The 24,007-nt window shown below is 49.5% G+C and overlaps 1 protein-coding gene across 3 annotated transcripts in view; it reads right to left on the reverse strand.

Moving 5' to 3' along the window:
• The window catches only part of ALPL (alkaline phosphatase, biomineralization associated), a 56,677-nt gene that overhangs the window by 22,512 nt on the left and 10,158 nt on the right, over window positions 1-24,007 (reverse strand). Inside the window, exon 1 of one of the 3 annotated variants that reach the window (XM_029947523.1) lies at window positions 21,414-21,431. The exons of 1 other annotated variant lie outside the window; for it this stretch is intronic. The gene's annotated coding sequence lies outside the window, so the exon portion shown is untranslated. Of the gene's footprint in view, window positions 1-3,868; window positions 3,888-21,413; window positions 21,432-24,007 lie in introns of those variants that run through there. One more of the 3 variants, XM_029947524.1, reaches the window with a different exon arrangement.

Genomic DNA, 24,007 nt, shown 5'->3' on the forward strand with positions numbered 1-24,007 from the left:
ATCATCTGCTATGACTCCTTTGTGAAAAAATCAAGGCTCATGAGAGCACACCATGCTCTGAGAAGCAGCACTTAATTCTCTCTCCATCCAATACAAACAAGAAAATACAAAAAACTAAAAGTGAAGGGTGGCCCCAGGAGATCTCAAAAGCTCATCCAGCCTGCGTGATTATTCTTATTTCTCTTCTCTGTTACCCTGATGCTCTGCGACAGTAAACATCATCTCTCCGGCTTTGAATCCCCAGCCCTACGCACCGAAGCAGCTCTGTAAATGCTAACTTAATGAAAAGTCTCAGGATTCAGGCTACAAGGCTCTGGAATTTTGGCTCCAGGGATGTGGCCTTTAGACACCCCCTTCCCCCACTGCCTCTGCCCAAAAAGGGGAGGGGGCTAGAGTCTAGGAAACCCTTCAGAAGCCAGAGTCTGCTCTGCTGGGTACCCCTGCTTGGGTATCCAAGTCTCTGTTCTCTCACAGCCCTGGTGATGGGTTCCGAGGGGCCCAGCCCGGGGCTGCGGAGGCCCCAGCTGTCCACGACTCTCTGCCAATGCTCTATGAGCTCAGAATGCAGCCTGAGTGTGTGCCAGCCCCACTGCCCCCCACCTCCCAGCTTCATGCCCTGATTTTCATAACAATTGTGTCTCCTGACTGGGCTCTGGGCCCTGGAGAAGGAGCAGCTACTTGGCAGGTCAGGACAGGGAGCAGAGGGGTGGGCCCTGGGCCCTGAGGACTGGCTCAGTATCCTGGGGCAGAGGACATGGGAGTCCCTAGGAGTTAGGAAAAAGCCAGTCCTGGATGGCAGGTCTCAAAAAGTCTGGGACAACTGACAGATAAAAATCACTACCATTCCTTTGGGCACACATGTTGTGCCGAACACTGTGCTAACCGTTGACATCTGTGATTTTACTTAATCCTCACGGCTAGAGTATTTATTGTTAGCCCGCTTTACAGATTAAGAAACTGAGCACAGGAGCTCAGCTAGTCCGTGGCCAAGTCCAATTCAATCCCAGGCTGACTCAGCCTCTCGGGGCCTCGGTTTCCCCACTGCAGAGAAGGAGAGAGACCAGTGCCTGCCCTTTTTTTATTCCACAAGAGCAAATAGTGAGTTTAGAGCAGGAGATCTGGCAGCGGAGCGAGTCGGGCCCAGGTGAGTTCTCCTACCTGAGGGGCCTGGCCAGGCGACAGGTGAAAAAGAAGAGCAAGCTCAAGGTCAGCGCCAGAAGAAGGAGGCTGAGGACCGCCGTGAGGACCATGTCCAGGGCGGGGAACAGGAGGGTCATCTCGAGGCAAAGAGGGCCCCTGTAGCCTGTGCACACCTGGTCACACTAGCGTCCGGATGCTCGCTCCGAAGCCCCGGGTCAGTGGCTGTGACCTGGCCTTGTTCCCTGGGGTTAATCTTTGGGGATTAGCCCAGGAGGGATGAGACAGGAGAAGGGAAGAGCCCATGAGGTTCCCCTCCCCCAAGCCAGGCCTTCCGCATCTGATGCCTGTTCCACTTTATTCATCCATTCTTCATTCCCAAACATTTAGTGAGCACCTGCTGTGTACCTGGCTCTGTTCCAAGGACTAAGGACTCATTGGGGGAACAGGATAGATTCGGTCTCTAACAACTTGGAGATTATTGACCAGCCAGGGTAGAAAAAACACTTACTATGCACCAGCCATTGTGCTGGTCACCCTGTGGGACAAAAGCACAGTAGGAAGGGATCCTGGGTGGCCCAGGCCACAGCTGGCTATTCCTCTGAAGCAGCAACCGTGGCTGTTCCACCCCATTTACAAGCCCCGGACTGGAATCCTGTCCAGGTTAAGAGGCACTATTCTTATTGAGCACCAACTGTGTGCCTCACCCCATCAGACAGGCTTTAGATACAGACTTTAGTATCCCTGCTTACAACGGAAGGAAACAGAAGCTCAGAGGCGTGACATTAGAGTTGGGATTTGAACCCGGGTCTGCCAACCTCCATAGCCTGTAGCCCCAGCCCCTGCACTGCCTCAGTGGGGACAGCATCAGCCCTGCAGGACAGACGGGCAGCTTCAATTAGATGGCTGCTAGGCGTGGGTTCAAAGCCACCTGAGACAAACACAGGCTGGAGGGAGCGGAGACTGCCTGCCGGAAGGTCCCTTTCTGCTTCCAAAGCCCCCCTCTCCGTATCCATCTCCCTTTCTCTTGGGTTCCAACCACATCTCCTCAAGTCAGGATGGTGGTTAGAGTTCCCATCTTACAGATTCAGAAACTGAGGCTCAGAGGTGCCTGGGTGCCCCCGGCAGTTGAGTTTCCACTCTTGCTATTGGCTCAGGCCGTAACCTCACAGCCAGCAAGGAGCCTGAGTGAGATTCTCTCTCCCTCTCCCCCTCCCCCGTGTGTTCTCTCTGTCAAAAATAAAAAGAAACTGAGGCTCAGAGAAGCGAAGTCACTAGACACATTCAGAGCCCAGATGCAACACCAGCCTGTGTGCCCGTGAGACCAGGCCTTTTCCAGTTATACTTCCTGCCACCTGGAATGCCTCTGATCCTATGGTACAAAACACTCAAGGTCACTGTACAAAGCACTCAAGTTCAGCCCTCATGCCAAGAGAGACATGGTCCCAGAAGGGCCACTAAGCTCACCGTGAACACAGGAATCCTAGTGGTATCACTCTGTGAAAGCCTTATCTTTCTCAACAGGCCCTGAACTCAAATTGTGTCAGACCCTCACAACACCCCAGCGATGCAGGCAGGGTTGGCTTATTGGCCCCATTGACAGATAGGGAAACTGAGAGTCATCAGTAAAGTCATTTGGTCGGCTGTCATAACAGCCAGCATGTTTGGGCCTGGCCGCACCTCCCCCTCGCTGTGTGACGTTGGGTCAGTCCTGGTTCCTTTGCCCCTAACATCCATTGCTCACTCAGGAGAGCACCTACAGTCTACCAGACACTGTGTGATACCCTGGGCCTTAGTTTAGTCCTCATTAACAACCTTGAGCTAGATAATTTGTCCCCCTTCCCAAACGAGGGAAGAGGGGCCTGGGCAGTATTGGGGTGGGGGGCAGACAGTGGTGGTGATGATCCAGGCTCACACAGATGACAGGTGCTGTGCCACGCCCTGCATAGGACTCCTCCCAGGACCTGCCTGGAGGTCACCCCTGCCATGGGCTCTCTCCACCACAGCTCACCCAGAGACCCTCCTGGCCACACCCAGCGCCAGCGCTGGGACCGTGGTAAGGCACCCCCACCCACTAGCCTCACACATCAATGGAAGGCTCAGGGGGTACGTCTTAGCTCCTGGCCTTAGCCGGCTGGGCCAGAAGGCACTTATCTGCCCTCAGGGAGCCTTCCACTAAAGTCACTGACCTGGAAAGCTGGGCTGTGGCGGGTCCTTTGAGCACATTTTCCTAAGCCAACCAGGCCGTGTTTTTCCCAAACCAACTAGGCCACGGGATTCACCTGGGGCAAAGGTGGAAAAAACCCTATTCTCAAGGTTTCCTGGAGGGTGGAGGGGTGGGGTGGAGACAGACTGGGAAGAGTCTGAGTGGTGGAGGGTTTGACAATGGCTGGGAGGTAGTTGAATGTGCACGCAAAACGCCACCCAGGAGTCAGTAGCCCCGCCCCGCACCAGGATTGCTAAGTGCAGACAACCTGATGAGGTCTGAGCGCAGGGATCGGATCCTACAGAAAGAAAACGGTGCGACTTATTCAAATTTTAAAAAGGAGATTAAAGATACATACCAAGCCCCAAATTCCCATTCCCCCACCCCCCCAGACCTACTCAGTCAGAATGTCCTAGGGCAGGACGTGCTGAGTCATTCTGTGAGCAGATTAGTTTGGGAAACACTGCCTTACAGTGTCCCCATTGCCCAGATGGGAAGACCGAGGCCTAAAGAGAGAAGACTTACCCTGCTTGCCCAGCTCCTACTCTCCCCACATATGGGGAACAACGAGAATAGGCCAGTGCCCTCTGGGCTGTCAGCTGGGCCTTCCTGGCTCTGTGAAGGAGCTGTGGCTACAGGAAGGACAGAGTGCTCCCTGAGCTCCCGGCAGGCTGGGGATTGGGATGGGGGTTGTAGGCCGCCTACGATTCCAAACTGGGCTGAGGCAGCTGCCCAGGGAGGAACATTTCAGCTGCAGGGTCAGAGAGAGGGGACACGGAATCCCTCTCAGCCAAGTCCGGTGTCCCTGGCAAGCCTTGCTGGCCAGGACTTTATTCATTCATTGACGTGTGTTATTTATAGCCGCCATGAAGCAGCCTCTGGGTATAGGGCTCAGGAAGGAATGTGTGGTGGTCAGAGTGGGCTGCAGGTCAGACTCAAGGGGGGGCTTCCCCAGAGGGCAGAGGGCCAGATGCCAGGGACAGGGCAAGGCGCAGACCTCAGCTGCTGACGGCACTCTCCCAGCAGAAAGCAGATGTGGGAGTGCCCTGGGCGGCACGCTGTCAACTGTGCTCGCTGCCAAGCCATCGCTGTCTTTAGGGCTCTGCTGTCCACCAGCTGTCCCCCGAGCACTTCTAGCCTCAGCAGCCCTGTACACAGTGTTCTCTGGTCTAGAATGTTCCTTGCTGTCCACTCCACGCAGCCCCCCCGTCATCCTTCCACCTTGACCTCAGGTCCACATAGCTGCCTTGCGCCCCCCACCCCACCCCGCCTCCGCCCATGGTCTTCCCAAAGCTTCTAGAACCTGGGGCGCTCAAGCCCTTGGTCACCTCTATCAGAGCCTTCGAGAGCCATCGGTTGTCACTTCCTTCCTCTGTGGCGTGAGCTCTGCTGCTGGTGGCGGCCCCGTGGCTGGCAGAGCCTGGCGCACCACTGGGCGGCCAGGGAGTGTTGGTGGGTGGGCTGGAAGGGTGGCGGGGTCAAGGGGGGAGCGGCTGAAGACAGAGCAGCAGTGAGAGTGAGCTGCGCAGCCAGGCCACGGGGTTCAGATCCTGCCTCTGCCCCTCCTGGGCCGGGGGGACCCTACGCCCGTGTCTGAAAGTCGGAGGCCAATAGAAACCACAGGGTTGCTGTAAGGATTGCATGAGTTAGTAAGTGGACGGATTCAAGCAGACCCCAGGGCACAGTAAGTGTGCAGTGAATGTGGGCCCGCAGCTAGGATTAGAGGGTGGCAGAGGATGGGTACGAGGAGCTGGTGAGGGCCTGGAGCAAAACACACGGTTGGACGGACAGAGAGACAGATCCTTCTCTGCTTGTTCAGCTCGGCCAGGCAGCCATTTGCCCCCAGGGCTTTCCCACAGACCTGCTTGTCTAGAAGGCCCCCTGGGAGGCCTGCTGCACACCTCCACTTGGCAGGAGGGGGGTATTTCATTAAAAGGAAGGGGTAGAGGTTCCGGTTCTTACAGTCAAGGGGCTCCATGTTTCCACATGGGAAGAGACAGCCCACCAGAAGCAGTGTTACATGCTCTTTTCCTCTTGACGGGGAGAACGAGAGAACACCCAGGATGAGTCTGGAAGGTTCCATGGACAGAGTGGGAGGAGAGCCAGGCTGGAAGGACAGCGGGGGCTGAGGTGAACAGAGAGAGGGGGCGCCTCTGACAGGAGGGCAGACAGAGGGCAGCCGGGACCGGCCACAAAGGGCTGTGCCTGCTGAGCTCAGGGGGTCAGGAGCACACCCTGCATGTGCCCTGCGCACTCACATGCCAGCCCATCTTACAGATGCAGACACCGGAGATCAGGCGTCTGCTGCTTGCCCAAGGCCACACAGCAGAGCTGGAATCCGAAGCCCCAAAGGCCTGGGTTCTATAGCCAAAGCTTTTCTGGGGCTCCCCGGGGGCATCTGGGTGGCCTTGATGCCATGAACTGGCTCTGTGGGCAGAAGACTGAAGCCAGTCAAGGTTCAGCTGGTAGGAGGAGAGCTGGCAGGGGTAAGGAGTGGGGGGCAGGGAGGCAGGGCCCAGAAACCCACTCCTGGGACCTCAGATGACTGGGGTGCCTGGGAGCAGGCGGGTCAGGGAGAGCCGCTCTGTGGGCACACAGGCTTCTCCCATCCCATGAGGAGGATGTGTTCTGTCCCAGATCACCTCGTTCCGGGCCGAGCCAGAAAGCTGACACCAAGGTGGGGGGAGGGGGGCATGTGCTGTGTGTCTGTGAGGTGTTTGCCCCCCACCCTCGTACTTGGGCATTGCACACAGCAGTCCTGCACAGAAGCTCCGGTGCTACCAGGAGACAGGACTGTCCCATCCTTGCTCTCACAATCAACAGCACGAGAAGAAAGGCACAGAGAGGGTGCACGACCTCCGCAGGGTCACACAGCACATCAACAGCAGTCACAAGTCTCCACAGTAACCAGCTACAATTTGGAGGCTCTGATTGGAAGCACAAAGTGGTCTGTGAGGCCTCTCGTGGGTGCCAGTGTTGGAATTCCAGACATGAATGATTTGTGTCAATTGAAAAGAACAATTCAAACAAAGACTGTTCTAAAAAAGCCCTTGTTTCACACGTCATTGTATCCTTGAATAATAGGAAAGGTTTTCATCGTCATTTCTACGTGCCAACCATTGTTCTAACTACTTTACCTCTATTGCCTCCGTTAATTCCTACAACAACCCACCACATGGGCGCTGTTATTACCCCCATTTTACAGGTGAGAGAACAGAAACGCAGAGAAGTTAAGTCCTTTGCCCAGGGTCACACAGTCTATAAGTGATCAAGCCAGAATCCAAGTTCCCTGTGGATGTTTTTGTCTTCCAAGGCCAAGAGTAAAACCTCCCAAGCAGCAGGCGAGCCTGGAAATGAACCTCGTTTGTTCCGGCTACACCGCGGACGTTGTGTGTCCGTGGGCACACACATCACATGCAGCTGCTGCTGGGTGCACTGGCTAGGTCCCAGCCCGAGGGAGGGCTGCCCTTCACCCCACTTACAGAAGAGGGGTGAGGTGAAGTGACTTCCCCGGGGCCACACATCGTGACATCCTAGATACACGCCTCCCCCCTAGTCCCCCTACTCCAGCTGGTCCTCAGGCAGGTCACTGAGCACCATGGCCCTCTCTGCTCCCTGCGCCCCGAGGCCCACGCACCCTGGCAGCCATCCCCTAGGAGAGAAAGCTGCCGTTCCCCAGGCCCTGCACGGGCCCGAAGAGAGGCTGTGACAGCTCTGGACTGGGGAGACAGGCAGTGAACTTGTAGCCTGCTGGGTGGCGGCCAACACAAGCCGCATCCCTGGGTGGCATGTGCAGGGGGGTCGCAATCCCCCTGCGCGCGCGTCAGAGCAGGGAGGACACGGATGTTTCCAGAGATAGCACTCTGCAGCTGGCCCTGGATAACAGCGTTCCTGACATTCCCAGGAGACTCCGAGCAGCAGGAGAGGAGGCTCCTGCCGGTGACCCGCCCCAGGAGGTGTCGGGGCAGAGACACCGCCTCTCCTGACAGGAAACCTGGGTCCATGGACGCAAGGGTCCCACCCAAGCGGGCACAACTCAGCGGAGTCCCCACAGCTTACTAGTTTCATGACCATGGGTGCATCACTTCATCTTTCTGGGCCTCAGTTTCCTCACTCGTGTAAGCCAGATCATCATGGTGAGTGCCGATGTCGCCGGGCGATTGTAAGCATGAGAATTCGACCAAAAGCCGGAAGGCAAATGCCCAGGGCTTGGCCCCGGAAACACTCAATACACGTGGGCTGGTAGTAATGGCACAGCGAGCGTGCTGGGCCCCGTTCGGAGGACTTCACATGCACCGACTCGCTCACCCTCGCAGCAGCACTCCTGTGTGTGCTGTCATTGCTCCCACTGTACAGAGAGGTTCAGTTACTTGGCCAACGTCACACAGCTATCGGGGACACTGGGGACGCTATGGAGACGGAAGGGGAAAGACTCTTAAAAGAGCACCTACTATGCGCTGGAGCTTTTGGTTCTGCCTTCCAAGGATCCTGTGAGGTGGGAATTATCAGCTCTGGGTCAGAAGACAAAACTGAGACTCAGGAAATGGGCGGGAGGAGCAGGGTCACACAGCAACCACGTGGGAGAGCCGGGATCCAGGCCAGGCCTGGCTGGCTCCGCACCCAGCTTGCTACCGCCATTCCTGTCATCTGCCAGGACGGCTTCCATCACCGATGGCCCAGTGGAGCCCTCAGCCCCCCAGGTATGGGGAGCCCTGCGTCAGTGTGCTGCGTGATCTCATTCTGCCCATAGTGTGTGTGCCCAGCCCCCAGCTCACCAAGTCAGGCGTCTGCCCCTGGCCAACGGCCCCTGGGCTGCTTCCACAAGGGAAGGGCCCCAGCTGGTCACATTGGCTCCCTCCCTCCCAGGTCAGCCTTTCTGGGTTTTTAACTCCTCAGAGAGGCTGAGATGGCTGGGGTGCCTGGGTGACTCAGTCGTTTGAGCATCTGACTTCGGCTTCGGTTCGTGAGTTTGAGTCTCGTGTCAGGCTCTGTGCTGACAGCTCAGAGCCTAGATCCTGCTTTGGATTCTGTGTCTCCCTCTTTCTCTGCCCCTCCCCTGTTCACTCTCTGTCTCTCTGTCTCTCTCTTTCAAAATTAAATAAACATTAAAAAAATAAAAAAAGAGAGAGAGGCTGAGATGGGCAGGGGGAGACTAGGGAATACATGTCAGTGTCCTGGCCAAATGCTCAAGAGCTGTTTCCGCATCTGCGAGGCAGGGATAAATAAATGCCATTCTGCCTCCAGTGTCAGCCTCTTGGGAGGGAGGAACTTCGCAAACTGTAAGGATCCACGCAGATGTTCCTCTGGCCTTTCACGTTCCTTCTGACGACGATCATGGATATTTGCTGTAATATTTGGCCACCCAGCATCCATTCCCCCTTCCTGACAATACCCCTGTTTCCTTGGACAGCAACCCTCCCCTTTTGGCCAGGAGGTTTGGATGGGATTGATCTCACCCGCAGCAGCTCCAGATAGGTCCTGATTGGCTTAAAGTGGAAGGCTGTCTCCCCCTGGATGTTGTGATGGGGGAGGGGCCCTGTGTGGAGCCTGAAGATGAAGCAACTCCTTAGAAGGTGAAATGGATGCCGAGAATCTGGAATCTTGGGTAACATTGCTGGAGTCCCTGGATGCAGCCATGGCTGAAGCCTACTCTGAACATCCAGGTTACACGAGCCAGTTAATACTCCTTACTGTTTGCCTTGGATTTCCTGTTACTCGGAACTCATTCTGACGTCGGAACTCCAGTTCAGTCAGTTTCTCTGAGCCCCTTATCATGTAAGCAACTGCATCATGACCTACTCAGCCAGCTGTTCCTACCAAAGGGAAAATCTTGCAAACAAGGTAAAGACTGGTCAGTAAACTTCAAGTGCATGGCTAAATAAGAGTCCAACTGAATACAAGTTAGGTTTTCTTTTCAGAATCTATAAACCCTTAGAACTATGGAGGATCGTTGCATAGGACCTAACACCTTACTATGGGCAGGACTCAGACCCTCCCCTTCCTTTTTTTTTTAAAATTTATTTATTTTTGAGAGACAGAGAGACAGTGCGAGCAGGGGAGGGTCCAAGAGAGAGGGAGGCACAGAATCTGAAGCAGGCTCCAGGCTCTGAGCTAGCGGTCAGCACAGAGCCTGATGTGGGGCTCGAACCCACGAACCGTGAGATCATGACCTGAGCTGAAGCTGGACGCTTAACCAACAGAGCCACCCAGGCGCCCCATCAGACCCTCCCCTTCCTAAAGCTGTTGTCAGTGGACTTTAGATTTAGGATCACTGTCTTAACCCGGAGCCAGGTCCCAGCGCAGCAGTGACAAATCCGGCTAGCAAATGGCCAAGCAGCTGAGATCTTTGCCGCTCCCCACAGATCACCACGGTCCCAGTGTCTACTGTGCCTGGCCCTGTGTTAGCAGCTGCAGTGCAAGATCTTCTCGTAGGCCCTTCGGTCTAGTGAGGATTGGTCATAATACACATTATTACTGGGTTTTACACAAAAGCCCTAGAGGTCAGAGTACAGGGGAAATACTGCTACACTCAATTCATAGAAGAAACAGAAAGGTGAAGTGACCTGCCCGAGATCCTTCTGCCAAAGAGGGACAAGGCCAGGCCCCGCTCTGGGATCTGCCTGGCTCCAAGCCCTGTGCTTTTTCTCCCAGGCTTTTGGGTGCAGGGTTGGCATTGGGGGCTGTCATTTCTTTGAGATGATCTGTTCTGCTTAGGGGAAGGGAGAGTGGTGTAAAAAGCTAAAGAAATGGGGCGCCCGGCTGGCTCAGTTGTTAGCATATGCAACTTTCTTTTTTAATGTTTATTTATTTTTGAGAGAGAGACAGAGGCAAGAGAGCAAGTGGAAGGAGGATCAGAGAGAGAGGGAGACACAGAATCCGAAGCAGGCTCCAGGCTCTGAGCTGTCAGCACAGAGCCTGATGAGGAGTTCAAACTCTCAAACCACAAGATCATGACCTGAGCCGAAGTCGGATGCTCAACCGACTGAGCCACCCAGGCACCCCTGCAACTCTCCATCTCAGGGTTGTGAGTTCCAGGCCCACACTGGGTATAGAAATTACTTAAAAAAAAAAAAAAAAAAAAAACAGAAAACACACACACAGAAAAACAACAAAACACATACACACAAAAATTTAAAAATTGAGTAAAAAAAAAGCTAAAGAAGAAAGCCAAGTGTCATGGGCTTCCTGTTTGCCTGAGGCTCTTAGCTTCTCAAGAAACCCCAGCACGCAGGCCCAACACTTTACTATCATGCGGGACTCACCTCCCGCCAGCTGGGACCAGAGAGGGACCAGGTACCACCCTGAAGTCTAGGCCCTGAAGCCCCAAATGCTTTCCCAGGCAGCCTGGACACCCTAAGCAAGCTGTCCCAACCTCTACCCTACATTTCCAAGATCCGGCTGATACTGACCCTTCCCTCCTTGTTATCCAACCAACAATCAGTTGACCGCTGTTAACCTGCATCTACTACTACAGTTAAGAGCTGTTCCACATGCTGAACCAAACAACTCACATCCCGACAAAGAAGAAACAAAGTCAATAGGGTGCCAGGTGGAGGCGGGGAGGAAGAGGAGCTGGTGTTTGCAGTTTTAAACAGAGACGTCAGAGAAAGGCTCAGGCAGAACTCCTCACGCTGGCTTTTCAATAATGCCACACAGCTGACTGAGCATGTGACTCCCAAACTGTGGATAAGGAAACTTTGGGAAGCTTCAGGATTAAATCTTGTGTCCACCTGAATATGCTAATCTAACTAGGGGTTACTGGGCTCCCCTATGCCCTCTCCCCTAACTCTACCAAACGGCACTAGCAGCCCTTTTGCAGGTGATGCAACTGAAGCTCTCAGAGGTGAAGCCACATGCCCAGACCCGCAGGAGCACAGGGAGGCCAGGGTTCAACCCCAGTGCCACCCTCGGGAGCTGCCTCTTGGCAAGGCTCACATCTGCTTCCGCAGGCCTTGCCTTCTAGCTTCAGCTCTGGGCTTGTGGAAACTCAATCCTCCTCTTTGCCGATTCCCTGTCCTCCAAGAGTCACCCTCCCTTTCCCAGAGCCCCTCTGGCTCTCTATCCCAGGTCACATGAGCCCCTAATTATCCAACCCACCCTTGTTCTGCCTCCTCAATTAACTTCTGGCCCATTTGCGTGAAAACTACAAAAGACATCTTGCGGAGCGCCAAGGGCAGGAAGGCAGACAGCTGGAATACAGGTGTTCGGGGGTGGGCTGCTTCTCACTGCGCCTTCCCATCTGGTTTTGTCCGGTAATCCCCCAACCCCCCATCTAATCTTTCTGAACATAGCGGAAAGACCTTGGCCATGAGAAAGTGGACAAGGTTTAAGTCCTGTTGGTGCAGCTTTGAAAGTGACTTTGCCTCTGGGGCTGGAAGCTCCTTAGTGCCAAACAAGATTAGTCATCCCCATCTTGCAAGGTTGTTGTAAAGATAAGATGCAATGGAGAGCAACTATTCCGAGTTTAAATTCAATAGAAAGTGTATTTGGAAAACACTTAGCAGAGCACAGTCAAGAATTTGTTGAACTGAATGAATAGAGAAGTTTGCATAATGGTGAACAACCACCACCGTTAGAACAACAGCTACATTCCTTGTGCTCTCACAAGTTGAGGTAGGCACCCTTAGTATCAACCCCATTTTACAGAAGAGAACAAAAAGCACAGAGAAGTTAAGTCACTTGCCAATGATCACACAGCAAGCGGTGGTAGGGCTGGGACTAGGAGTGATGCTAGGTTAGCAAACTGAGGTATTGATGTACAGTCACTAAGTGCTAACCCAGGAAGCGGTCATTGGCAGCCCTACTCCATAACCTTTACTCTTAACTACTGTGTCAGCAAGTCAGAGCTGAAAGGGCGGCTAGGAATGACCTACTCTGGGGAGCCTGGGTGGCTCAGTCAGTTAAGCGTTCGGCTCAGGTCATGATCTCGTGGTTCGTGAGTTTGAGCCCCACGTCAAGCTCTGTGCTGACAGCTCGGAGTCTGGAGCCTGCTTTGGATTTGGTGCCTCCCTCTATATCTGCTTCTCCCCTACTTGCTCTGTCTCTATATCAAAAATAAAGATTAAAAAAATGTTTTAAAGTATTTCACTTTGTTCTTTTATTTTAACACATTCTTTTCTATGTAGCCCCTAACTTTCCTTATTTCTTTTTAATGTTTCCTTATTAATTTTTGAGAGAGACAGAGATTGAAAGCAGGCATTGAGGGGCAGAGAGACAGATAGAGGATCCAAAGCTGGCTCTGAGCTGACAGGAGAGAGCCCAATGCAGGGCTTGAACCCATGAATGGTAAGATCATGACCTGAGCTAAAGTCAGATGCTTACCACCAACATGATGTCACTGAACAGCAAGATCATGACCTGAGCTGAAATCAGTTGTCGGACGCTGGGACACCTAGGTGGCTCAGTCAGTTAAGCGTCCGACTTCAGCTCAGGTCATGATCTCCCGGTTCATGAGTTTGAGCCTGTGTCGGGCTCTGTGCTGACAGCTCAGAGCCTGGAGCCTGCTTTGGATTCTGTGTCTCCCTCTCTCTCTGCCCCTCCTCCGGCTTGTTCTCTTGTCTCTGTCTCTGTCTCAAAAAATAAATAAGAAGAAGAGTAAGATGCTTAACCGACTGAGCCACCCAGGTGCCTCACAACACATACTGTCGTAAAACTAACAGTAAGGGGAAGACATCTGGTTCTTGGACCCTCTTCCCCAAATTAACACCTGAGTAACAAAACAGGAAAACGTCACTAAACCTAGGAAATTATGAAGAAAACAGAACCTCCTGGGGAGATGGAGTGGAGGGTTTAAATTGGTGAATGTAGGGGGTCGGTGACTACAGCCAGGAGAGGGAGCATCGCATAATCTTTAGGGTGGCAGAAAATACTAGAATAGAGAAGTAAATCGGATTTGAGCTCTGCTCTTGCCTCTCTGCGTCAAGCCTTACCCAGTATATACATGTCCTTCCCCCACACGCCCAGTGCCCCAGAACCACCAAAGCCGGGGCTTTCACTTGGACGCCAACAGCCCAGGCTGATGGCATGAGTGTCCGGTGGAGTGAAGTCACCACGGTACAGCAGGCCACATGGGATTGCAGGAATCGAGAGGGACCCGACAGGCCTCTAGTCGCTCGACAACCCGTTCCCTTCCGGACCTCACGGCTGGTGGATTCTGACCTAACCAGACAGCCCCTTCTTCCTGGGGTGCCGGAAGTGAAGCCCGGTCCTGTAGAGTTGGTTACCTGGGGAGGAGGAGGGGCAACGCCAAACTGAGGGTCTCCACTCCAGGACTGTCATCTCCTAGGGGGTTCACTGGTGCTGACAGAGACAAGGGTCAGGCTGTGATTTTTAGCCCAGTGCACAGCACCAGACAGAATAGCTGAGCCCCCTTCCAGAGCCCCCCCCCCAAGAAATGAGCTCATAGGGTAGAGAACAGGGAATCCCAAGAAACAAACTCATTAGAGATACCACTGGAATCAGCTGTATTCAACAGATGGACTGAGAATTTTAAGTAAGTTAAGTGTTAGAGGGGCGCCTGGGTGGCTCAGGCGGTTAAGTGTCCGATTTCAGCTCAGGTCATAATCTCATGGTTTATGAGTTGGAGCCCCACACTGAGCTCTGTGCTGACAGCTCGGAGCCTGGAGCCTGCTTCAGATTCTGTGTCTCCCTCGCTCTCTGCCCCTCCCCCGCTCACTTTCTGTCTCTCAAAAATAAACATTAAAAAATTTTAAATAAACATTAGAAACACAGAGGAAGTAAGGGAAGATATTTGCAATATAAAAAAAGACAATAAAGTGTTAGAGGACTCAAGTAAAAATATTCTGCATGAAAAACCTGTTGAAATAACAAGCATAATAGGTAGAGTGGAAACAGAGAGCTGAGATACAAGATGGAGGAACATTTCCAAGAAGAAGCCAGGAAAGATTAGGAAATAAAATATGAAAGACGTGGTACAACATCAGTTAGAAGTTAAACATCAGGGCACCTCAGTGGCTAGTCGATTAAGTGTTTGACTTCAGCTCATGACAGGATCTCCCAGCTCCTGAATTTGAGTGAGTCCCTTATCAGGCTCCTCTTGAGCAGTGCAGAGCCTGCTTGGAATTCTCTCTCTCTCTCTCTCTCTCTCTCTCTCTCTCTCTCTCTCTCTCTCTCTCTCGCCTCCTCTCTGCCCCTCCCCCATACTCACAAGTGCTCTTTCTCTTTCTCAAAATAAATAAATAAACTTAAAAAAAAGAGAAAGTTGGGGCGCCTGGGTGACTCAGTCAGTTAAGCGTCCGGCTTCAGCTCAGGTCATGATCTCACAGTTTGTAGGTTCGAGCCCCGCGTCGGACTCTGTGCTGACAGCTCAGAGCCTGGAGCCTGTTTCAGATTTTGTGTCTCCCTCTCTCTCTGACTCTCCCCTGCTTGCGTTGTCTCTCTCTGTCTCTCAAAAATAAATAAAAAACATTAAAAAGTTAAAAAAAAGAAAGTGAATACACAAGACGCATAATGGAAAAGAACACGCATAGTAACTACAAGACTATATCCAGTTAAGTTAAAAATACTCAAGCTGACAAGTACATGATTAACAACCCAGCCCATACACACATAATGGGCAAAAGACTTAGCCAATTCAAAAAGAAAAAATGACCAATAGTTCATAGAAAGGTTTTCTACGTCATTACTATCAATGAAAATTAAACCCATTTAATGCCCACCAGAACAACCAAAACCAAATGAAAATATGTCTTGTAAAATTCCAGAGGCCTCATTATATTGCTCATGAGAATATAATATAGTACAGTGAAGTTGGAAAAGAGTTCAGCAGTTTTGTATAAAGTTACACATGTATTTAACCACATGATCCAGCAATTCTATCCCTAAGTAAATGCTCAAAAGAAATGAAAACATACTTATATGAAGATTTATGCATAAGTGTTTGCAGGAGCTTTATTTATAGTAACCTCAAACTGGAAACAGTTGACACGTTCATTAACAGATGAATAAACAATGCTGATACAGTGATAAAATATAGTGATAAAACTGCTCAGCCAAGAAGAGTGAACAAAGAATACAACAAATATAGATGCCACTCAGAAACACGATGCCAAGTGAAGAAACAGAACATGAAAGAGTCTGTGCTGTGTGATCCATCTAAATGAAACTCCAGAAAAGACCAGTCTAACCTATGGTGAAAGAAATCAGAATAATGAAAGCATTTTGGAGGCAAAATGGGCTGGAAAGGGGCATGAGGGAACTTGCTGGAGAGATAGAAATGTTGCTCTTTTAAAATCTTGGTTTTGGGGAGCCTGGGTGGCTCAGTTGGTTAAGCTTCTGGTTTTGGCTCAGGTCATGATCTCATGGTTTGTGGGTTCGAGCCCCGCGTTGGGCTCTGTGCTGACTGCTAGCTCGGAGCCTGGAGCCTGCTTCGGATTCTGTGTCTCCCTCTCTCTGACCCTCCCCTGCTTGTGTCTCTCAAGAATAAATAAAAAAACAGAAAAAAAATTAAATCTTGGTTTGAGATCATGGTTACAAGATAATGCATATTTGTTAAAACACACCGAATTGTGTACTTAACACCTGTGGATTTTATTGTATGAAATTATACATCATCAAAAAGAGAGATGGAAGTCTAAGTGCCAACATCTATGTAACAGGTGTCCCAGGAAAGGAAAATAAGCCAAGGGAGGAGATATTTCAAGAAGTAATGAAGATAACCTCGTAACTAAAAGATGAAAGATCTCCCTTTGAAAGGGCCTCATATATACCAAATAGGACAGAGAAGCAAACATAAACACTTAAGAAATATTATAGTGAAGGGGCACCTGGGTGTCTCAGTCATTTAAGCGTCCAACTTTGGCGCAGGTTATGATCTTGCAGTTTGGGTTTGAGCCCTGTGTTGGGCTCAATACAGTATGGAGCCTGCTTGGGATTCTTTCCTTCTCTCTGTCTCTCTCTCTCTGTCTCTCTCTCTCTGTCTCTCTCTCTTTATCTCTCTCTCTTTCTCTGTCTCTCTCTCTCTCTCCTCTCCCCCCTTGCTCTTCTCCTGCTTGCTCTCTCTCTCACTTTCAAAATAAATAAATAAACTTAAAAAAAAAAGAAATAGTGAATATCAAAAGCCAACAAAATCATTCTAAAGTCTAGAGAAAAACAGATTACTTACAAAGGAATAGGTATCAAATTAACCTGACCAAAGTACCAAAAGGAAAAGAATTTGAATTAAGAATTTCATATCCACCTAAACTGTCATTCAAATACTAAATGCTAATGAAAATCACCACATGGCTCAGGTATGTCCAAAAAGACACCCCACCCCCCCCCCCAATTTTATTGGAAGTAACCACTTAATAGAAAACAAAGTCGAAAGATGATACTAAAGGAGTGCCTGGGTGGCTCAGTCAGTTAAGTGTCCGACTTCGGCTCAGGTCATAATCTCACAGTTCGTGGGCTCGAGCCCCGCATTGGGCTCTGTGCTGACAGCTCAGAGCCTGGGGCCTGCCTCGGATTCAGTGTCTCCCTCTCTCTCTCTGCCCCTTCCCTGCTCATTCTCTCTCTCTCTCAAAAAGAAATAAACACTAAAAAAAAAAGTTGATACTAAAGATATCTGAAGGCTGAGCAAATAACGAATAAAGTTTAGTGTTTATTTTTTTTAATGTTTTATTTTATTTTTGACACAGGGAGAGACAGAGCATGAGAGTGGGAGGGGCAGAGAGAGAAGGAGACACAGAATCGGAAGCAGGCTCCAGGCTCTGAGCTAGTTGTCAGTACAGAGCCTGACGCGGGACTCGAACCCACGAACGTGAGATCTGACCTGAGCCGAAGTCGGAGGCTTAGTCGACTGAGCCACCCAGGCGCCCCAAGTTTAGTGTTTAAAAACAAGTTAAATGTGATGTCACAGGGGCTGAAGGACAAGTCAGTGAAGAATATGAGGGCTTAAGAGGGAGATGGAAGGAGATGAGAAAATGTTAATCTGGTCTTTGTAGGGAAAAACTACAGCTGACGGTTTTTTTAAGTAATAAAACATTAAAAAAGAAAAAGCAAGATAAATTGAAATGAAAATGTAGGCAGGCAGAAATAAAAGTACATAGACGCATTCTTTCAGAAACACTCAAACATTTTAAAAATTGATCTCATACCAGGCCATAAAGCAAGGCTCTGATTTTAAATGACAGGTTTTCACATAGCCCACATTCTCTGACACTGGTACAATTTAGAAGTCATGTTTTTGCATCTTTTGTTTTTTAGAAGTCATATTTTTAAAAGGACAAACAATTCCCCATACACTCAGATTAAAAACATCTCTAAATAAACTGGATCAAAGAAAAGTCATAGCACAAATTTAAAATTACTTAGAACTGAATGATCACAAACCGTTTATACATCAAAAATTATAGAATGCAGCAAAGAAAGAGTAAAAATTAATGAGTTAAGTGTCCAACTTAAAAGGGCATTATAAAAAACAGGAATCAACAAAACAGAAAAGAAAGATTCAGTTGAAAAGATCAAAGCCACAAGTACGTCCTTTAAAAAAGTCCATAAACTTGAGGCAAGATTAACTTAAAAAATACAAAGTAACTATTAAATGCTATAAGCAACCTGCTGCCAGTAAGTTTGAAATGTGGATTAAATACATATATTCCTAAAGATATAACTTACCAAAACTAAAAGAAGAAATAAAAAACCTAAATTTAAAAATTGAAACAGGGACACCTGGATAGCTTAGTTGGTTGAACGTCAGACTTTGGCTCAGGTCATAATCTCATGGTTTGTGGGTTCAAGCCCCACATCAGGCTCCGTGCTCACAGTTCAGAGCCTGGAGCCTGCTTCAGATTCTGTGTTTCCCTCTCTCTCTGCCCCTCTCCTGATTGCACTCTGTCTCTCCCTCAAAAATAAACGCTAAAAAACTTTAAAATAAACAAATAAATAAATAAAAATTGAAGCAGTAATTAAAAATCTTTCCACAAAGAAAACAACAGGCCAAGGTGATTTTACAGGTCAGTTCTATCAGACTTAAGGAAATGAATTATCTCAAATATATGCAAACTTTTTCCAGAGGAAAGCAAGAGAAAACATTGCCATCTACTTCTATGAAGGACATTGTAATTGCAGTACCGAAGCCAAGAAAGCACAATATAAAAATGAAAATTAGAGGCCTACTTTATTCATGAAAATTGACATAACATTTCCAAGCAAGAGATTATCAGACGATAACCAATATATACATAATGAGTAAGTTACATTTCTAGTAGGATGCAATGATAGTTTATTAGAAAATCTATAATGTGATTAAATTTATTAACACAAAACAGGAGAAAAACCATCTAATCATCTCAAGATACTTTTTAATGCATTTAATGCAATCCAACACCAATTATTATTTTCAAAAAGCTCACTAAGTTGTTAAGAGCTTCCTTAACCTGAAAAAATCAGTTTACAAAAGACCTATGAGGGGCGCCTGGGTGGCTCAGTCAGCTGAGTGTCAGATGCTTGATTTCAGCTCAGGTCATGATCTCACGGTTTGTGAATCTGAGCCCCACATCAGGCTCTGTGCTGACAGTGAGGAGCCTGCTTGGGATTCTCTGTCTCCCTCTCTCTCTCTGCCCCTCCCCTGCATGCTCTCTCTCTCTCTCTCTCTCTCTCTCTCAAAATAAATAAACATTTCTTAAAAACCTACAAGACATATATACTAAAAGGGGAATATTAGAACATTCTCTCTAAAATAAAAAAACAAGGCAAAGATACCTGGTACCACCATTTTTATTTAAGATTGTACTGACATGTAATAAGTTTGTCTGAGACAAATAAGAAAAAAGTTCAAGGGCACCTGGGGGGCTCAGTCAGTTGAGCGTCCGACTTAGGCTCAGGTCATGATCTCTAAGTTCATGGGTTCAAGCCCCATGTGGGACTCTGAGCTGACAGCTTGGAGCCTGGAGCCTGCTTTGGATTCTGGGTCTCCCTCTCTCTCTGCCCCAACCTCACTCATGCTGTCTCTGTCCCAAAAATAAATAAACATTTAAAAAAATTTTTTTAATTAAAAAAAAAGAAAAAGTTCAAAAGCACGAGGCTCTAAAACTACAAAAGAAAACTATCACAGGCGCTCCTGGGTGGCTCAGTCAGGTAAGCGTCTGACTCTTGAACTCAACTCAGCTCAGGTCTTGATCTTAGGGTTGTGAGTTCAAGCCCTGCATTGGGCTCCATGCTAGCCATGGAGGCTACTTTAAAAAAAATCATAATTTGTACCTTAAAAATAAATAAAATAAAATTGTCTGTTAAAAAAAAAAGCGGGGCACCCGAGTGGCTCAGTGGATTAAGCATCCAACTTCGGCCCAGGTCATGATTTCAGGGTTCATGAATTCAAGCCCCATGTCAGGCTCTGTGCTGACAGCTCAGAGCCTGAAGCCTGCTTCCGATTGTGTCTCCCTCTCTCTTTCTGCTCCTCCCCTGCTCCCTGTCTCTCCCTCTCTCTCAAAAATAAACAAACATTAAAAAAAGAAAGATTGCTAAATTGACCTTTGTTAAATTTTAGAATTTGTTTCCAAATATGATTACTCAGGAATACAAAGAACTATGACAAATCAGAAAAGGACAAAGAAAAATGGGCAAAGACATCACCAGAAGATGACTCATCCATACTTACTCAACTTCACTGCTAATCAGGGAATTGCAAATCAATTCTGTCAAATCTTTATTCTTATTGGATTGGAAAAAACTCCAAGTCGGACAACACCATGTGTCACAGAATACACAGAACAGTTCTCCTAACATGTTCCTGGCAGGGGTGCAAACGGACCCAACCCATCTTGCTCTTGTCTTATAACGCTGATCAAATTTTCACATACCCTATGACCCAACAATCCATGGCTAGGTACACAGCAAGAGAAAATTCCTATAGGCATGCGCTGGAAGACGTGTAAGTGAATATTCATAGGTACTTTTCCACACTAGCAAAAACCTGAAAATAACCCTATAGATAGATAGATAGATAGATAGAGAGATAGATAGAGAGATAGATGCAGTAATTGTATCAATCTCAGATTCAGTGAGAAAGCAAGTCCAAGGAGATATAAAGTATGATACTTCTATAAAGTTAAATATATACATTCGCATATGACTCATATATATGAACCACACATATACGATCTTCAATTGTAACAATCAAAAAAGGCAAAGGTTGAGGCATCTGGCTGGCTCTGTCATACAGCATGTGACTCTTGATCTCAGGGTGGTGAGTTCGAGCCCCATGTTGGGCACAGAGATTATTTGAAGAAAAGAGGAAGGGAAAGAGAAACCCTAGATTCAGGAGAGTTGCCCCACATGAAGACAGGTGACAGCAGAGGGCTTGAGGAGCCCCGAGGAAGACGTAAATGACCGTCAGTTTCCTAGTCCTGGCAGTGTAGATGATGGTTCATAGTGGGGGTTAATTTATTTTTAATAATAAAATAGACAAAGGGCTATTGTGGACCGGTGATGAGGACCATGATTCATCCATTGAAAAAGACCGCAGGGTCCACACAATAACTTAAAACGCTCCCGTATTTGTATCGTTTCAAACACCACAGACAGTGTTCAACACCTATTGGCTCACCTTATCCTCAGCAATCTGTGGGGTGGAAACCGTTACTGTCCCCATTTTAGGAGTAAACTGAGATTCGGACACTTGGCCATAGCCAGTTGTATGGAACCTAGGTCTGAATGACCCTTAACCAGGTCCCTGTTCTCTCTGAGCCTCACCTTTCTGTCAGACTAGGCAATGTGTGTAACTAGCTTGGCAAAGTTAACGTCCACCTTAATTCGGAGGGGCTGTGTGGGCATGTTGGAGAAAAACGGGTTAATGGCTATGGGACCTAGATATAGTCCCACCACCTCCCTTTTGACCTCAGGAGGGTCACTTTCCCCGTCCGGCCTCAGCCGCACCCCCCCACCCATGTGTACTTGGAGAGGGCTGGAATGGCATGTCCCAAAGGCCATTCCTACTCACACTTTGCAAAGGGCCATCCAGCAAATGGGAGGTCACCCAACCCCTTATTTCTCCTGGCAGGCCCTGCTCATTCTTCCAGAGCGGGTCAGACGTCTGCAATTCCTGGGTCCTGCCCGCCTGTCTGACACTTACCTCCACCTTGCACCACTAACAACTTCCGTGTCCTGTTTTCTCCTCTCAGAGCTTTGGCCCTGGCCAATCCTCTGCCTAGTACACTCTTCCCCCAGGACCGTTTGGCTCATTCCTCCCTCAGGTCGAAGGCCACCTCTCGTGCCCTTTCCTTCCCTGCCCACGCGGGGTGAAAAGGCATCCACTCCTCTCCAGTTCCTCACTATTTCACAACCCTGTTCATATTCTCCACAGTGCTTGCCACTACCTGAAATTAACTTACTTTATGGTCCGTCTCTTCCGGGACCACGGAGCTCCAGCTGGTGGCGTTCACTGCTGTATCCCCAGCAACTAGAACCACACCTGCCTTTAGGTGATGCTCAGTAAATATTTGTTTTGGGGAAAAAAATAAAAAGATCTAACACCACCCCACCTTTTCCAGAAATCCCTTGTGGTTATTCTGCCCAAGGCTTGGTTAGGTGGCCTCCTCCAGTCCCATGGCTCCTACACTTACTTTCCTTCCTGGGTCTTTGTAGGGGCTCCTTACAAGACTATCTTCTCGCACACTGGATGCTTTCTGAAGGCAAAAACTAGACCAGATTCATCCATGAACTCCAACACCCAGCCCTGGGCCTACCAGGCAGCGGGGCAAAGAAAATGTTTGTCGAATGAATGAACGAACAAATGAATATTGTCCATCTCATTCATCTTTCCCCATTCCTGCCTCTGCTTCCTCCCTTCTCCACCCAGACAGGTGCTAAGAAGTTGATGCCCAGTTGAGCTGATGAGAAAGACCACTCGAGCAGGAAAACCCCGAAGCAGGAGCAGCCCCTTTCTTCCTCTACCAGGAGCCAGGTCAGAAAGTGAGGAGACACCACCAGAGGCCAGCACTGCCTCTCCCAGGCATCATCTGGGGCCTGGCCTGGCCAAACCAGCAAGACAGACACGCTCCCTATATTTCGCCCTCCATGACTGGATGAGGAAGTTGGCAGGCCTGCCTCAGAGCCCCAGCAAGAAGCCTTGTACAGCTGAGCTCCCCGGGGCGAGGTGCCAGTTGGGAAATACTCAATTATTCAAATCACGCAACTACCTAAGAGAGGAAAGGATCTACTTCCTCCAAAAGGGGGAAGTGGGACGGGCGGGCCAGCCCAGGGATTTGGTGTTGAAGAAGGAAATCTCAGAGCAAAGACCTCACCTAAGCCAGTGCTCTGAGATTTCCTGTCCCAGGAAGATATTGGAAGGCTGGGATAGAAACCCAGGAGAGTCAGGCCTGAAGCCAGGGCGTGGACGGAGGCTGGGGCCAATATCCCACTGAGGGCTCTGAGCTAACAGTGGTTTCAGCCAGGCTAGTTGCCCTGGCCTCCCCCTGACCTGGTCCTGGAGACACAAGGACGGCCCTACTGTGCCCCCGCCCCCGCCCCCCAGATAAACCCTGCACTCTTCAGCTCAGGGGGCCGGGAAGTGTCCCACGGTCTGTTCCTGCCTTGCACCTTCCCCCCTGCCGCGCTCGCACCTGAGTCTGGCACCGGAAGAACCAGACGGTTCAAGAGGAGTTTACACATCTGGCCTACAGGGATTTATCAGTATTAAATGATCACGGGTCCACACTCTGGAGCCAGGTAGCCCAGGTTCAAATTCTGGCTTAACCACTGATGAGCTACATGACAGTCCCCTTTTGTGCTTCAATTCTCCACCTTTAAAAACAGGGATTGTAGAGCCTACTCTGGGGGAGGCTAAGAGGACCAAGTGGAAAAGGGCACACCACACGTAGTGGGGATTCAGGGAAAGCTGGTGCTGCCTATTATTATTATTGAATAAGTTAAGGTTGTTTGGAGCCAGGCCTGGAACTCTGGACCAGACATCCCCAGACAGACATTATCTCCCTCACCAGAGCCAAAAGCAATCTGCTCAACAGACTGGGAAGCAAAGGGAAAAGACTCTAGGCTCTGGGTTCAAATCCCAGCTCCCCGACCTACCAGCTCCGTGACCTTGGGCAAGTTATTTGACCACACTGAGCCTCATTTCTACCTCTTTGCACTATAGATCCCAGCAGTACCTCCTTCGGAGCAGTGATGGACCTTCCTCACCTGGAGGGGTGCTCATCTCTGTTGCTGTTGGCCGTGGACAGTGCCAGGCCACCAGGGAGCTGACACATGCAGGGACTTTCCCAGGCAGGGATGAAGTGACAACTTGGTTTCCCTTCCTGGATATCTCTGTTTAGGTCCAGCCCCGGTGTAAGCTGTGCAAGGGTTCATTCATTCACCAAATATGTACCAAGTGTCTACTACGCAGCAAGAAGATGGTTCCTATGTAGATGCAGCACTTGATGGCTGTTACTATTATTATTAAAGAAATTAAGGTTCTTTGGCACTGAGGGTCCCTCTGTAAACAAAATGGACAAAAGACGGGGCAGAGGTCATCGTTGGGGGAACCCACACCCAACCAAGGGCCTGAACCGCTAATAATAAAACTGCCTTGTCCTGCTGCCAATCGCTAACAAATGATTTATGAGCTGGTGTCATCGATGGAGACATGAGGCCACCAATGGAGATGCAGGTAGGGTAGCCAGGCTTGTCCTGGGGGAGGCTCCGGTGTTCAAACGGAACGGGATGGTCTCC

This window comes from Suricata suricatta, chromosome 8 (assembly GCF_006229205.1).
Source record: "Suricata suricatta isolate VVHF042 chromosome 8, meerkat_22Aug2017_6uvM2_HiC, whole genome shotgun sequence".
Taxonomy (NCBI): Eukaryota; Metazoa; Chordata; class Mammalia; order Carnivora; family Herpestidae; genus Suricata; species Suricata suricatta.